This window comes from Protopterus annectens, chromosome 1.part0 (genome assembly GCF_019279795.1).
Source record: "Protopterus annectens isolate FY-2018-M chromosome 1.part0, PAN1.0, whole genome shotgun sequence".
Classification (NCBI taxonomy): Eukaryota; Metazoa; Chordata; order Ceratodontiformes; family Protopteridae; genus Protopterus; species Protopterus annectens.
The window spans coordinates 1,607,915,125-1,607,933,301 of NC_056725.1; positions in this window are offsets into that span (position 1 = coordinate 1,607,915,125).

An 18,177-nucleotide genomic window follows, 5' to 3' on the forward strand; every position below is an offset into this window, starting at 1 on the left:
TTAGCCGGCCAAAGCTGAGGTTTTTAAGCAGAAAATATTTCACACTGTACCACTTAAATAGGCAAGGACAGGAAATCAAAGAATGTGGCTACCCCCAAACCTGTAATTACTAGAAAATAACAAAATTAAGCAAACACTGACTAACTTCCAGTTCAGTTAATATTCCTGCAACACAGTTAAAATCAATTTAAATACTGTATTTTTGGGAAAAAAAAGTGCAGATAAAGGTACTTAAATTCTCTTATACGTCCAGTTGAATACAGCTAGTTCTTAGCCGGCCAAAGCTGAGGTTTTTAAGCAGAAAATATTTCACACTGTACCATTTAAATAGGCAAGGACAGGAAATCAAAGAATGTGGCTACCCCCACACCCGTAATTACTAGCAAATAACACAATTCAGCAAACACTGACTAACTTCCACTTCAGTTAATATTCCTGCAACACAGTTAAAATCAATTTAAATACTGTATTTTTTGAAAAAAAGTGCAGATAAAGGTACTTAAATTCTCTTATACGTCCTGTTGAATACAGCTAGTTCTTAGCCGGCCAAAGCTGAGGTTTTAAGCAGAAAATATTTCACACTGTACCACTTAAATAGGCAAGGACAGGAAATCAAAGAATGTGGCTACCCCCACACCTGTAATTACTAGCAAATAACAAAATTCAGCAAACACTGACTAACTTCCAGTTCAGTTAATATTCCTGCAACACAGTTAAAATCAATTTAAATACTGTATTTTTGAAAAAAAAGTGCAGATAAAGGTACTTAAATTCTCTTATATGTCCAGTTGAATACAACTAGTTCTTAGCCGGCCAAAGCTGAGGTTTTTAAGCAGAAAATATTTCACACTGTACCACTTAAGTAGGCAAGGACAGGAAATCAAAGAATGTGGCTACCCCCACACCTGTAATTACTAGCAAATAACAAAATTCAGCAAACACTAACTAACTTCCAGTTCAGTTAATATTCCTGCAACTCAGTTAAAATCAATTTAAATACTGTATTTTTTGAAAAAAAAAGTGCAGGTAAAGGTACTTAAATTCTCTTATACATCCAGTTGAATACAGCTAGTTCTTAACTGGCCAAAGCTGGATATAAGACCTATAATATACTAAAAATAACTGGTTTTGTGTTACGAGTCAGGCAGATGAAACATGCTACCTGGATGTGTCTTGAAAAATGTGTAAGGTATACTTAAATGCACTTTATACATTTTTATCTGATAAAATAAAAGAAATCATTGCACACAAAAATAAAATTGTAATCTCAAGATGCCAACACTGCTCTTACTAAACTAAACATGGAATTGTGGACCCTGATCAAATTAACCAAAGCCAGATATGAGATTAAAATCACTACCCAGGTGAAAGATAACATCAAAGCCTTCTTTGGCTATGTTAGAAATCTCAGAAACAATGCCCTGCAGTGTGCAGGGCTAATAATAAAGAATATCACATTCTCAGAACCAGAGTACATAGTCAATACTTATAGACAAATTTAGTTCAATCCTCACCCCTTCTCCCTTCCTATATTTCCAGAGCGTATACCTGCATCTACACCTCCCTCAAATCTTCCAAGAACAAGTTTTAAAGCACTATCCAAGGCCAAGAACACTGCTTCTGAGGGTCCAGATATTAAACGTGGTTGCCTACTGGATAGCCTTAAATATAACTTGTCAGACTGCTCCAAAAGTTATTTACATATCAGCCTCTGAAAAGGTTTCATGCCAGATGAATACAAGACTGCAACTGTCATCACCTTGCACAAAGCTAGGGTGTCGATAGACCTAGGTAATTGTAGACCCATTAGTCTGACCAGCTTCATCTATAAGGCTATGAAAATGATCATTATGGAATTGATAAATAAGGACATAGGCAACCTACAAACTGTTGATCCATGCCAGTTAGGATTCATCAAGGGCAGATACTACCAATTTAATCTAGCTGATTTCCTCAGAAAGGTTATTGTAGCAATGGGTGATAAGAAATCAGAACACAATACATACCCAGACCTTCCAAAGGCACTTTACACCATTTCACACTTAAGTGTCGTAGATAAACTCTCCCAGCTACATGTAAACCCATGAAACTCATTGGATAGCAAATGGGCTCACTAATGGAACCCAGGTATTTAGGGTGGGCAGCTCTATCTCCTCTAAAAGGGCTCTCTAGTGAAATACTGGCACTTGTAACACAGACAGCCAACAGAAAAAAAGATAGAAAATCCAGGAGAAAAGTGAAACTCAAACATTCCTCTTTTTCTTTTAAACTTCTTTTTTGCAGGGTAGCAAGTAACCTGCACCTCCAATATGGAAGCAAGCCTTCTACTTCATGCACCCTTATATATACCAGTTCAAAGATTATCATACCTTGGAAAAAATGCAATATTCAAGGAAATGGTCATCTTGGACTTAGTATATCTATGTCCGTATTTTTGGCCATTCAGTCTCCATGTTTCAGGATTCACTGTAGCGGGTCCTAACATTACAAATAGTTACCTACAGAAAATCTGTCTGCAGAGGCGTACCACAGGGATCAGCCCTTGGGCCACTCCTCTTTGGTATTTATTTCTTGGAAGTCAATGTACATGTTAAGGGTTTATGGCTGACAAGGATTGCAGATGACTCTAAACTTGGTAACATTATAAACTCCACAGAGCACTCCAAAATCCTCCAAGAGGACCTTTCCCAGACCAATATCTGATGTTAAAACCATGGCCTAAAACTAAATATCATGAAATGTATAATCATACCCTTTGTCAAGTATGATTTCCTTGCAATTATCACATTGACAACACACCACTGAAAGCTGATCCTTTAATCAAGGATCTTAGATCCCATTTTGACAATGGATTGCCCTTTAATCACCATATACCAATTACTGAAAGGCAATTTGGATGGTTAAGTAAAATAAATCGGGGTGTTCAGGGTTCCTATGACTTGATCGAACATTTAGGTTAGCGGATACCTAAACGTCAATCTGGCAATAGTGAAACTAAAAAAACATGAATGGCTGATTTAACGCAGGGAAATAATTCTCTTGGCTGTTATGCGAATTTTGCCCCTTTCCCCACTGTAGAGCAATCTCAGAGTTGGTATATTTAGTTGGGGGTGTGTGGGGGGCACAGTTATGTTAAATCGACTGTTCGCTGCTTTAATTTTTTGATATTAGCAGGTTGACATTTAGGTATTTGCTAACCTAAACTTTTGGTCAGGTAATATAGATGCGGGTGTTCATTCTCTGTTCAGAGCAGTAACATTCTGCTTTGTATTTTACCAGATGGAACACATACACATGCACATGAACTCTATTATCCCACTTTTACTCTTGAAACTGTGAAATCCAAATTGCCCCTGAATGAAATCATCCAGGTGGTAAGGTTTTCTGATTCAATGCCTCAGAACACCAAGATTTCATTTCAATGGAGTGTGACTGTGCCCAATTAATGTAATGGGATTCTCTAACATTCCATGTTATAAATCTCATTACCTTTGTTGAGCATATTGCTGAATCTGCATGAGGACGTGATGGGGATGAGTTCATAAGAAGTTATCAGGCATGGCACCTCCATCTGTATGTTGGATATGTTATTTTAATTGGGGAGCCTGCCTGCCTACCTGCATTACCAGGCTCAACATATTGGTGGAACAAGCCATAAGTCTAGTCAGTGCAACAGGTCCATCTGAGTGAAAAGTGGTATGATAGCCAACATTGTCATCCTGCCTGTAGTCACCATGTTCAAGAAGAAGTGCATGGATGAAGGGTCAGTAACCCACTAGGCAGTTAAATCTATTTTTTACCAAATACTACAGTGATCCATCCCCCTGGGAGTCTGTCTGACAGCACACACTACATGAAACTACACCTGTTGGCAGTCCACAGTACACCCTGTAATGACTGCTAAAACTGCCAGCACACCTCCATCTGTATGAGGAGCTAGATTGTGAAGACAGTTCAGGTTCCCACGTGAAACCGCTTTCAGTACCTAGTTCAACATATACATGGAGGTGTGAGCTCACTTCAAAGGGCTTTGCATTTGATATTGTCTCATTCACTGACAAGGGATGCAAATGTACAATATCAATTAATTTAAATGAGGCAAGCCTGAGTCTCCTTCCTGAATTGCATGTATGGTTTTGTCTGTGTTTGCATAATCTGAATGGGGACTGATGGATCCCCATATTGTGGACTTGGATGTGGAGTAACACCTTCAGTTTAACATGGTTCTGAGTTTCAAGGTAACCTGTAAGTTGTTGCTTCAAACCACATTTAAAATGTGATATAAAAACAAAAAGGTGATTACAAAGTCATTATCCACAACTCTATGCAACTCATTTTACATTTCCACACTTCTAATGTTGTTAAAGGCAACAGTCTTGCCATTATTTGATAAATTAGATATTTTTGTACATCCCCTTGCCTTAAAACTCCATGACACAACTCCAGTGATTCCAAAGAACATTACATTGACCAGCAGCTGTCCTGCAAGCCATAGTACCACGACCCAAAAGACATACAAAATGGTCCCTGGTCTGCTGTAATGCTTTCTGTTTTCAATCACAAAAAAATCTCATACAGACTATCCACCCTGAGCAGTCAGAAGAAGCACACTCATAGGTTCATAGGTGGTTACTAAGCTATCAACACAAGAATCATTCTAAGCCTAGCCAACCTTATCCAACATTTACAGATATTGCTGACATCTATCAATAACTACAAGCAATTTTACGGTTACAATATAGGCTTGTATACATCAAGCATTGACAGGTTGCCCCTGTCTATTAGGGACATAAGTGTTAAACCAGGAGTAAATTTGTGATTTTCTATCTATAGGTTCATAGGTGTTTACTAGGCTAATGACCACAAGGGCCTTTTTAAGCCTAAGCATGCATCCCAAATCTCTAACAAGTTCTGATACCCTTGATAAGTGTAAGCATGGGCCTGGGAGATGAGCTGTTTACAGGTTACTTCTGTCTATTAGAGACATAGGTGCCAAACCAGGGATGAATTTCCAGTTTCCAACCCTAAAACAACCTCACATGCATGCTGGTGCAAGTGGCCAAAAAGCATAAATTCAAACAGAAAAGAGAGGCCAGCACCAAAATGAGTGAGAATTAATATTTATTTAAACGTGATCACACCAAAAATGTCAGACTGGTTTCGGCAAAACCTGCCTTCCTCAGTGACAAAGTACAAATCCATAAAAAAAATGTATATATATATATATATATATATATATATATAGAGAGAGAGAGAGAGAGAGAGAGAAAAATCAGTCAACACATTGGTACTACACCCATTCCGATTAATTACTTATAAGTGGTCATTAAGACCTGGAGAAAACAAGCCACCTAGCTTAATGGTCCAACTCCTTTCCTTTTTGTTGAGTAGAGAATGCCAATGTATTTTATTAGTCCTGTCTCCCTGAATTTTATCTATCACCATAAAATTAAATCTAGCAGAGTTATGTTTGACAGTATGTCTAAATAGGGCACTGGAAGCTCGCTTATTCCTAATGTCTCTCAAATGTTCAGACATACGTATGCGAAGTGGGTGAGAAGTTTGGCGATGTAAAAAGCAGAACATGAACAGATCACTAAATAAACTAACCAATCCATACTGGAATTGTCAAAAATTGAATATGATAAACCATGATTATAAACACTGGAGGGGCTCTGGTCCTTCTAGCCAACAATTGACTCTTACTGGGGATAGATTGACTGGTTCTTTCCCTTACAGTCATTGTTCTTTTTGTAAGTTTATGCTTAAATACAAAAATTTTCAAGTAAAAATACGAGCATGGTTTATCATATTAAATTTTTTGCCAATTGCAGAATAGACTGGTTAGTTTATTTAGTGATCTGTTTATGTTCTGCTTTTTACATAGGCCAAACTTCTCACCCACTTCGCATACGTATGTCTGAACATTTGAGTGACATTAGGAATAAGCGAGCTTCCAGTGCCCTAATTAGACATACTGTCAAACATAGCTCTGCTAGATTTAATTTTATGGTGATATATAAAATTCAGGGAGACAGGACTAATAAAATATATTGGCATTCTCTACTCAACAAAAAGGAAAGGAGTTGGACCATTAAGCTAGGTGGTTGGTTTTCCCCAGGTCTTAATGACCACTTATAAGTAATTAATCGGAATGGGTGTAGTACCAATGTGCTGACTGATTTTTTTCTCTCTATATATGTACATGTTTTTTATGGATTTGTACGTTGTCACTGAGGAAGGCAGGTTTTGTCAAAACCGGTCTGACATTTTTGGTGTTGCCACGTTTAAATAAATATTAATTCTCACTCATTTTGGGGCTGGCCTCTCTTTTCTGTTTGAATGAATTTCCATTTTCCCATCCAATTGTCCAAGTTGCACTTGAATTGGGTTAGGGAGGAGCTCTGCTTCACATGGATGGGGAGCCTGTTCCATAGATGGAGTAGTCTCTGGGATACATACCTATCTCTCCAGCAGGTCCTATTTATATCACAGGGAATGTTTAAGTCTTTAGAATGGATAATTCTGGTGCTGTTTGTTTTGTGGAAATGCAGGAGGTCCATCATAATGGGTTCTGAGAATGCCCTGTATGCCAGGCTTAGATCTCCCCTCAAAAGCCTGTAGGAGACAGAATACAGGGATAGGGCTTTGAGGTAGTCTGCATAGGACATATTACTTACGCCCTGTATTCTTTTAGTGTCTAATTATATCAAGGAGGTCATGGGTAGTAAAAATAATACTTCTCATAAGAAAGTATTTCTGCTCATTCTTTGTTTTTTTTTTTTCCTGTCTGACCCTTGAGATCCATAGCTGCCAGCACCACCCAGTCCGTTTCATATAAGGACCTATCCTGTGATTTACAGACCTCTCTTATTTTAATGCATAGTCTCATCAATAAAACTGTTGGGCTATGTACATGGGTTCTGCTCCTCTACTTCCTAAACAACATCATTTTGGGGCACGGGTAATCATCCTAATAAATCTTAATCACATTTTTGAGTTGATTACCCTATTTCTGCTTGATCCTAAACAGTACAAATGTGGATCACTTGTGTCTGAAAAACATGATGACTCTTAAAATAGACCAGCTGCTCCTGCCAAGCTTTCTGGGCCATCAGGAAGTTTCAGAATGTGTACACGTGCTGCTTCCTCTCTTCCTCTACCAAACACTATCAAACTTATCCAATATTTTAGGATTCATATTGTGAAACTTGTGGAGTTCAATCATAACTCACTAAAAGTTGATTTCTAGACATTTTCCAAATCTGCACCCACTGGGAATCTTAATCTAACCTCTGTATTACTTTACTCACCTCATCACACACACAACCAGACATCCACTTATAAAGAAATTCAATCTGCCCCATCAGTGCAACTGCTAACCTTAGGGATCTCATGAAGAGCTTTGATAGGGGTGGGTAACTGGGACCCTAGAGGCCCATGCTGTTCCACACTTACAACCAGCCAGCACTACTTGAGCTAAGATAGACCTGTGCCTGAAAAGTTAAGCTGCATGCCGTATATGGCAGCATGGACTACATATCCATGCCCACCTTATCATTCCAGCTTAACAGTCTTAGTAGGTCCAGTATTCCCAGATACCACATTCTCCATAATAGCTAATACCCTAGCAAGAAAAGAGTGTTTATGTATTCTTCCCTATTCTAGCCATTAAAGCTCTTAGTCTATAGTAAAGGCCAGCCTGTAGAATGTAATTTTCAGCACCCTGGCTTGACCATATCCTTCCTGTGCTTCTTCACCCAGAAGATGTATTTAATATAATGGCTCCTTTGTTAAGTAGCTGACAAAAGGTATCACTCAGCTCAGTCTCTTGATTCTTGACTAAAATTATCACTGACCACATGCTCATTAGTTATTCTCTCAGACTGTTGGTTCTCAACCTTTAATCAGTCTCATTAGAAATTTTTGTGGTGTTCGCTGACTAGCATTTTTATGCCAAGAAAGACCCCCCCCCTTGACTTCTTATACCTTCACAGAACAAATAGCTCCCCAAATACCCGCATAAAGGGCATGAGTCTTCATTATCAAATGAATATGACATGGACACATATTTGATAACTGGTACAAAACCTACATTTACTTTTAAGAATAATAGATCATTGAAACAGTGTTTGCATTATAAGCAGACTCAGGCCCATAGAATATATTCAGAGCGGAGGGGCACGTTTGCCTGTAGATCTTGTAAAGCATGTAATTATATTTGGTCTGTCAGTTCAGTTATGCATCCTAGGACACTGTGTCCTATTGAATTTTCTTTTTATGCTGATTGTGTGACTAGAAATATAATTTATTTAGCAAAGTGCTGTTTCTGTGATAGTTTCTATGTGGGAAAAACAAATCATACCTTGAAGGAGAGGGTGTTAGAACATACAAATGCTATCTGTAATGTTAAGTTAAATAATGCGTTAGCTAAGCATGTACATGAGGTTGGTGATTCCAACTGTTTTAAGTTGTTGGTCTTGCAGAAAGTTGATGATAGTATAAGAGAGGAGGATATAGTTAATGACACTGAATATGTGGAATTAAGGTGGATTATAGCCTGAGAGCTAATTTGCTCCCAGGTCTTAATAGTGCTGCCTCTTTAAAATCTGTGCTGAAGAAGAGGGGTTTACAGCATTGAAGTGTCACATGACTAATTTTTTTATTTTGTTTGGTTAAGCTGTTTTATTTAAAGTTTTTTTAACTGTGAAATGTGTATTATGGTCTGAAGAAGCAGGTGACCGCGAAAGTGCTTACCATTTTGTGTATATTTCTTATTAAATTGGATCCATCCTCAGCCCTGTGGGCGTCTCATTACTTTTACTGATTCCTTGCCTGTGCAACAAACTTTTACTGTTTGTCAGGCTGTGTAGTTCCCATCACAAGTGTGCAGCCACAAATTCTCCATGGGCCTTTCATGCATGACTTCCTTGAGGCAGGAGAAGGGTCAGGAGGCTTGAATATTGCTCTTAGGCTCATAATGGTCTTAGAACAGCCTCACACTAAACTACAAACTTATCAACCTGTTAAGTTGCTGTAATACAATAAGGGCATGACATTGCTAAATACACAAACACACACACACACACACACACACACACACACACACACACACACACACACACACACACACACACATGCACACACACACACGCACACACACACAATTTCACAACACATGGTAACATAATATAAGTGACAACCCTTACATAACTCAGTTAATTAATCAATTGGGTGGTGAAAGCTGACACACTCTGGCTAAGCTTATAAATGCTCTCGGGCAGATAGCCTAGTACCTACCTATGAACCTATAACACAGCAGCACTGACAGCATACAGTATATCACCACAAGTCAGAGAGCCCAGAGCTTCCACTTTTTTTAGGCAAGCAAACCTTACTCTTGATAACCCTCAGGTGTAATTCCAGTCAGAATGCCACATCAAGCTATCCTGTGTTTTGGTACCAAACTGTGCTTTGTACAACAAAGGGATAAGCAAGAAGTAGTTCATAGTCATCATTTTAACCATCACCAATGTCAGTGACCAAAAGCCAGAGTCTGTCACAGAAACTGTGGGCTTGATTTTTTTTTGTAGTGAAAACTCATAATGCCGACTGACCACTATTTCTACAGAAGCTCATTACTACAAGAAATACAAATATTTCTGAAGGGAGATTGTTAGAGGATATGAAGTGGAACTTATAGATTGTCACTGGATATGAAGTGGAACTTATCTGGACTACACTGTATATTAGAGCCAAGACCAACTTTTTTTCTGCTCTTTTACAGCTCTGAGATTACTCCAAAAATCATGAGTACATTAAGCATCCCAATCAGAACTTTGTCAAGTCCTCAGAACACTAATATGTTCTTACCTAACTATTACTGGACCATCAGCATAATGAAATCAGCCTGATTTATATAAATCTACTCCACATCTCTTAACATAGGCTTCATCGCTAAGATGACTGAAGGGACAGGTGTGCCCTTGCTAATGGCCATTCATGAACTTAAAGAGAGCACTGAAATAGTTAACCATGAGCATTCAGATCTTTGATGCTGCACTGATAATCTGTATTCAAGCTTACTTCCTAATTTATCATGATCTTGCCTGAGGAATACATTTAATCTAAGTAAGAAGCATATCTACCTACTCACCATCGACTAAGAGAGTAGTCCACAATAAATATTTGACTTTTGAGAGTGTTGAAGGCACTAAATGTCATGGAGTCACAAACATTTGCACCATAATACAAGAACTCTTGTGAAATTAGCATGGGGTTCATTTGAACTCAAAGACTTATCCATTTCTGTGAGGTATTTACTATTAAAGTGTCACCCTTCACTATGAACAGCAAAAATGTATTATGCTGGTTTGTGCAGCCCTAAAAAAAGTCTTTTGACTTTCAGATGATCAAGACCACATTGAGGAAAACTTAAAATAATGAACTCCCGGAACATCGTATTTTCCCTTCGGGAAACTAATCACTTGGCCACCAACAATTAAAATAGAAATATAAGCAAATTAAACCCACCTAAGTGGGGAGCTTCTCCCCCACAGCCCCCATGTTGGGGAGCTGTGCCCCCCCACATACCACACTGATTAACAATACCAACTCTGAGATCACACTACAGTGGAGAAAAGGGCAAAGATCACCATGGTGGTGGCCGAGTGGTTAGATTCCAGGAAGGAAAATACAATGCTCTGGGAGTTTGTTATTTTAAGTTGTCATCAGTGATCAATGTGGTTTCAATCATCTGAAAGTCAACGTAATTGTAAGTGAACTATGTGAAGTAGATCCATATATATATATATGTGGTTTCACTTCATAATCTCGAAATGTTGAAATCTCTAATTTCAGCATTTTGAAACTATGAAGCCAAACCATTCACAAAACCAACAATCCCAAAACCCACAATCACAAATCACACAATCACGAACATGCATACACCACATAACACACACACCATTCTACACACAGAACACAAACCACATGACTCTACACTACACATAAGCAAGGGGGCAAACCCCCTGCACCCCCTACTTATATATACCAGCTCCGAGATCGCACATAAAGAAAAAAAAAATCACACCACAACATTCTACACTCGCTCGCACACAAATACACATCACACATACACAAAAGCCAGCAAATCCAACACTCACACTCATACTTACACCTCCCTATCCTTACCCACACATACAATGTACAAAAACGCATACATACACTCACTCACCTTCAATTCCAAACACCATCCCAGCCAAACACTTCATGCAATGTACCGGAAATACATACGCATGGATTCGAGATATTCAAATTCGCTCTTTTGCACTTTTGGCATTCTGCATTTTCAGCTTCATGGTCAAGATTGTGAAGTGAAACTATGTATATATATATATATATATATATATATATATATATATATATATATATATATATATATATATGTACATATATATTCAGGTCTACTTCAGAACTGAAAAACCAAAAGGCTGAATCCCCAAAGGCTGAAAATTCAAAATACTGAACACATTTTTAATGCAGGGAGTAAGACCCCCTGCACCCCTTATGTGGGGGGCTGTGATCCCCACACCCCCTGCTAACTATATATATCAACTCCAAAATTGCACAACAGTGGAGAAGGGGCAAATTCCATCATTCAGTATTTTGAATTTTCAGTCTTTTGGGATTCAGTCTTTTGTTTTTTTTCAGTCTTCTGAAGTAGACCAGTGTACATATATCTTTTTTAACAATTTATTTATTTATTTTACATTTGTTGACTGGGAAAGTCCGACTAGGTTCCACAGATCCTTGTTTTCAGCGGAGGCCCGGGGAGAAATGCTCCAGAATCATGTCTTTAGAATGTGGGAGGAAACCAGAGTACCCGGAGGAAACCCACGCAAACACAGGGAGAACATGCAAACTCCACACAAAAGGCACCCCAGCCAAGAATCGAACAAGAAACATGTTTATTAAATTATCACTTATGACATAGGCAATCATACACTTATATAAATGAAAACAAACCATATTGAATTAAACTTAATTGCAAGCATTTTACATCACATACCATAGTGATATAATTTCAGTTGCAAACATTCTACATCACTTATAATCTACCCAGTCAGAGTCAGTCAAACATTACATAGCTCATTCAAATCCTACCTTCTTTCAAACCTCATTCCTTCCCTGTAAGTATTGTTCCTACAGTTCCCATTTCTTTCTGTGTACTTTGCTCCTACCCATTTCTAAAAACCCCAGTTCCAGTTGTTTTATCTCTGTTACTATATTCACTACTTCTAGTACAGTTGGTTTAGACTTTGATTTCCATTCTCAAGTAATTGCTTTTTGTCAGCCACCATAAATAGACTTAGAAAGGCCGAACTCTGTCTAGGCAGTTCTGCTTCTGTATCATAGCTCAGAAAAATCATTTCCATAGTTATACCAATTTGCTCACCCAGTATCTGTGATAGAGTTGTTTGCATGGAATCTTTAAAGTTTGCCAACTCATTACACTCCCAGAATATATGCTCCTAATTATCTCTTTCTTTCCCATCATACCTCCAACATTTGCTGTTTACCTGAGGAAAAATTCTCTGTAGTCTACTTGAGGTATAAAAATATCTATGTAAACCTTTCTAAGCAAAAATACTAAATCTTCTAGATCTTGTTGCATATTTGGGAGACAAACATATATTCCCCCATTGTTTATTTGTGAATTTCTTACCCAGTCTCTCTTTTCAATCCTTTCTAACCTCCGCTGATTGATTCTTATAGTTATCATGCAGTATTTTATATGCACTACTAATTGTTTCTTTCCTAACAGCAGCTTATGTTCTAGGGTCTACTAAAAAGTCTACCAGTGCTGGTCTTTCATTTAGGATCCCCCCTATTTCATTGTCTTTGCCTATACTCTGATATCAGTTCTTGACAGGGAAGGAAAGCTCTAACCTGCAGTTGAAATCAATTCCTGGCCTCTTCCCATTCCATTACATTTCCCTCTCTAGTTATTTGCTCCCAATACCTTAGTTTCTTTGCTAGTTTTCTCTGATAAATTCCAGCCCCCCTCTTGCCTTTTGTCTGTATCCCTAATTGCAGTCACCCCCATCAGAAAAATCTCCTTTCTCCACTCTCCTGTTGGCTTAGTTCCTAGAATCAAGTGAAAAAAAAAATAAAAGTCCCAAGTTTTAAGTGACTCTCAAGAAAACAATATAATCCAACAAAAGCAGCAAGAGAGAGCCCAAACATGGCTGCGGTAGGAAGATGTTTATTGAATAAGCTCTTTCACGCCCCTCCATTCATAAACCTTTTTATATGTCTGTGTGGGTACGGATATATATAGCTATAGAAACAGTCATCAGTTGTGTACCTTGACATAGATGCACATGGTCAAGCAAACATATATACTAAACTTGCAGTATAACTGATGTTTTCTGTCTATGCAGTAGTACCACATGCACATGTATGACATATTATGTTTATGTGTATATATCTTGATGTGCGGCTGAATTCACACTGGAAGTTTAGAAGCACATATGCAGCTATTCATTGTGTGCAATGTCTATGCTGCTACATTTCCATGTTCCCTTGCTTTTGTTGGGATTTACACTATTAGGGCCATTTGTATGCAGTGCTGAACAAATGCATAAGTAACATGCTGGAACATTTTTACATCTTGCAGCATTATCATGATATGCATGTGTCTTGTTCTGTTGTAGGGATTTTATCTCTTTGATATCATGGGATTTATATAACAGTTAAGTTCCATGGCAACACATATATTCCATCTTGTCTTTAAACATTGTACACCCTGATTGTTGATTGTTTGAGTACTATCTTGTGTTAATATGTAAGTAATATGTGAAGATAGTTTTACACAATGATACATTATATGTTGTTTTTTGCGTGTATATGTTCCAGTTTTTATGACTCATTGTGTTACTACAACATGGCCAAATACACATAAATTTGAACACTTGGACACACATCGGTTTGGCACATGATCACATGTTCACATTGTATTTGGTCTGGAAAGAGATAATGCAGTTCATGATGAACAGTGAATTGATTTAGCTATGCTTATTACAGTATTACTCATTCACCCTTAGAGAGCTTGCTGTTTAATATGACTCATAGTATTTGGATAGTCGTAGCAATGAGGCAAGAATCTTTATGTTTAACCACTGCTTCTAGGTTTGGAAAGTGCCTCATAGACTACACTAAGCACTTTACATGTTCTTCCTCCTACAGTGACTCCATCCAGTTTATTGATATCTAACTGCACTAACATAATGTATTGTACAGCACACTACTTCACTTAGCTTATGCTATGCTTTTTTTTTGATTTGCAACCTTCATCTTCCCATAGTAAGATTATTAAAAGACTTCCTTTTTAACATGCTGCTAAAATATCATTACAAAATTATATTTAATGATTATCTCCTGCAAGGGCCACTTTGCTGCAGAAATTTACTTTAACAACCATTTTATGTTCAGTTATCACATTATATAACAACTTCCTAGCTATTTGTTACAAAGAAGATTTGCAAAATATATTCCAAAGACATGCAGAAGGTGGATTGGACACGGTAAACTGGCCATAGATGTGAGTGTGACTGTGTGATGTGGAAGAATTACCACACAGGGCTAGCCACCCAACAGTGTAAACCTTGGCTCTAAATGATTGTCACTGTTGAAGTGACATCCCGACCCATTGCAAATATGGGAAAACCCGGAGTGGATGGATGGATGGATGGATGGATGGATGGATGGATGGATGGATGGATGGATGCATGGGTGCATGGATGGATTCTTTGAAATTCTGGACAACTGAGAGGTATACTAGTAGAACAGATTAAATCACAGTAACAACAACAAAAAAATAAACCTCATGTTGAAAGAGAATCAGACCCATAACTGTCACTAGCCTAAGTAAAGTTTAGAAAAAGTTTTAGAAAATAAACTATTTTCATTTTAAAGTATAACACTCTGACACCTGGTGGATTAAATAGGGAGTGTTGATGGAAAATTCTTTTGTAATTGTTTGATTATGTAATTTCAATTGAGTAATTCATTGCTTGATTTAATTATTTGTATTATTTAAGATTGTTTGGATTTGTGTTTTATCAACTCCAAGAAGGCTGAGTAGTCAAGGCACTAGAGCCATTTGTATTAAACTTGCTGTGTAGATTTTATTGCAGCCCTGCTTTTTTGTTCACTGGTTTCATTGTGGATATAATTTTATTCTTCTGCTTTGTGGTTTTGTAAGTTAAGTTTACTATCTGCTTTAAAAATAATGCCTTTAATCTAACTACACTCAGAATTTATGTAGGCATAGGTCTAACCCAGCTGACTAAACCTAAACCCAAGCTCAACATGCCAATGATTTCATAATGCATAAATGGATACTTTTTACGAACTTAATCATGACCATAAATGATATTCATGTGAAGTTTATCTACTGGGATATACATTTTTGTTCTTTTTACAACAGAGTGATAAGATATATGAGCAGAATCTGCATACACTTGATTTTCTAACTATTGTCCCTCAACATTACTTTAAATTCTATTTTTTTTTACAAATTTTACAATTTTTTTTTGCCAAAACAAATGGATGATTATTTCTATGACAGCCAAAGCAGATGGCTGTAAAAACAAGAAAAATGTCCCCTAAACTCAATAGCGTAAGCTGCTAAAAAATCACCTCAGACAGCTTCATGAACAATGCTTAAAGTGTCACTTCCCAAATATCCAACACATTTGTAATACACAAAGAACAAACTGCAAACCAAAGTAGTTCAAAAGTATGGACACAGTACACCTGGAGTCATATTTCATGAGAAATAGGTTGATTTAATATTGAAATGCTGATAAAAACAAGTAAAAGATAAGCGCTTTCATCTTCTTAATGACATCTTCTTCAGGTAAAAACCATGTTTGAAAACTTGAGTCCATATATGCACCAGTGTAGATCATATGAATGCCAAAGCCCCCAGTGATGTCATACTTTCTTTGAGAGGGTTTAAAGAAGGTTTTTAGAAGCTTTAATGGCCATGCAGGTAGAAAACTGATATGAATTATAACAGATTTAAATTAGTTTATACATGCACTTCTGACTTTTTGCATACTAATAATGTACTGGCAACATATTGCAGCCATCATCTTTCTAAAGATTTCAGTTTTAAATTACAGTTGATAGAGATTTGGTCATTCAAACCAAGCCAGTTCATGGCATTAAGTTTCAGTTGCCAGCAAAGTTCAAGTTTTTCCAGACTGAGTGTCCATGTGCCCCCTCTATCTGACAGGACAAATAGTTCTAAAATGAAAAATTTAAAGGTACGGTCAGCAAATTTCATGGTATGTTTGGAAAGAGCATTGGTATCCTCCTTAGTTCTAGTGTATGGGCTCATAAATTCTGTCACATTGACGTCGTTCTGTCTTACCAACACAAAACCCTTCACAATGCTGGCACTGAGCACAATAAATGACATTAGTAGAACTAAAATTAAAATATTTTTGATTCTAAACTGGACAACATTAATGGCAAACAAATTACCAGTTAAAATATAATTGAAATAAGTGCAGCAGCCAGATTTTCCATCCCAAAGTGCTTTGATTGTTGTACTGATTTCTTCTCAAATAATGCTTTGAGGTTTTACCCCTTCTTATAAACAAGGATTGGAGCCAAACATACATGTTGTCTAATGTGTTTACCATTTGTCAAAATATTCCATTTTTTTAGTAAGTATGCTTCTACTATAGTAGCTGTCTGGATGAAATACTGTAATACTCTAATAAATGAATTATTATAGTTATCAGTCCTGTAAGTGATATGTGTGGATGTTTGTGTACCCATAACTGATGGACTGATATCATCTTGCACTGTTGCTGCAAGGATGGGTAAGAAGTGCTTCCTTTCACGTTTATTCATCACCAAATTCATTAATAAAAGTAAGTGGATATCCACACTTCAAAAACATGTCCCTTAACAGGTTGTATTCATCCTAAAACGTTTCCTCATCTGTGATCATTCAGGCAACATAGACAAACTGGTCTTTCACGACTGCTCTCTTTTGCACTCGGGGATGTGCACTTGTGCAGTGGAGAAAGTTGTTTGAGTGTGCTATAAGGGTATCAAGGACTTGGTGGGTAAACTGGAGAAATTCTGTGGCATTGTTGATGAACTCCAGGAACTGGTGAATGATTTCAACATTTCTATCCCACAAAATAAATATATTATCCAGGTACCTGGTGTAATGTTTGCTTGAACTATAGAAAGTAGACTCAAAAAGAAATGTTTTCTCCCACTGTATCATGACTGCATTGGCAAATAGACCCCCGTATGCTGAACCCATGGCTACACCTTTTGTCTTAAAAAAAAATCTCTTTTTCAAAAATAATGAAATTATTTTTCAACACCGGTTCCATAAGATTTTCATATACATTTATGACATCCTGCTGTAGTCCTTTGTCAGCTAAAAATTCACAAAACCATTCTAGGCCAACACAATGTGGAATGATAGATACTAATCTTTATATCAGTTGTTATAAGTACATATGATTCATGGTAGGGAATGTGATTAATTTTATCAAAAAAAAACCATGAATCATGATAGATGTGTGATTCAGCCATGACAAATTCTTTGATCTTGATGTCTAAAACTTTTGCAAGAAGATGAGTGATAGCATCTACGATTGGCCAAAGTGGTGGTTGTTCAATACTCTTATGGAGTTTAGAACCCCAAAAATGGTTGGTATAATTGGTTTGCTTACATTTAAGAAGTTATAATCATCAGTTGAGATCTACTTAACAATAAATAAGTCCATGATGTTGGATCTAATTCTCTTGTAAGCAGAATTAAGTTAATTAATCAAAGACTTTATGTAAGTGTCATCATTTAAAACTTCTTTAATTCTATTGTAATAATCAATCATATTCATAATAATTAGGCCATCCTCCATATCAGGTTGCATTATCCTGATTTCCTGGTTGTTTTGAAAACTCCGACTAAGTTAGCTTTTGGCCTTAATTCTATTATTATTCTTTGGGGTACCTTTATATTACAGTATTGCTTCCCTGGCCAGGTAGTTGTGGCTATCCAGTTCACAGATCCTCTCAAAGCAGTTTAGAACAGGGTGGAAGGGAAGGAGGATTAAAAGTACTAGATATATGTAG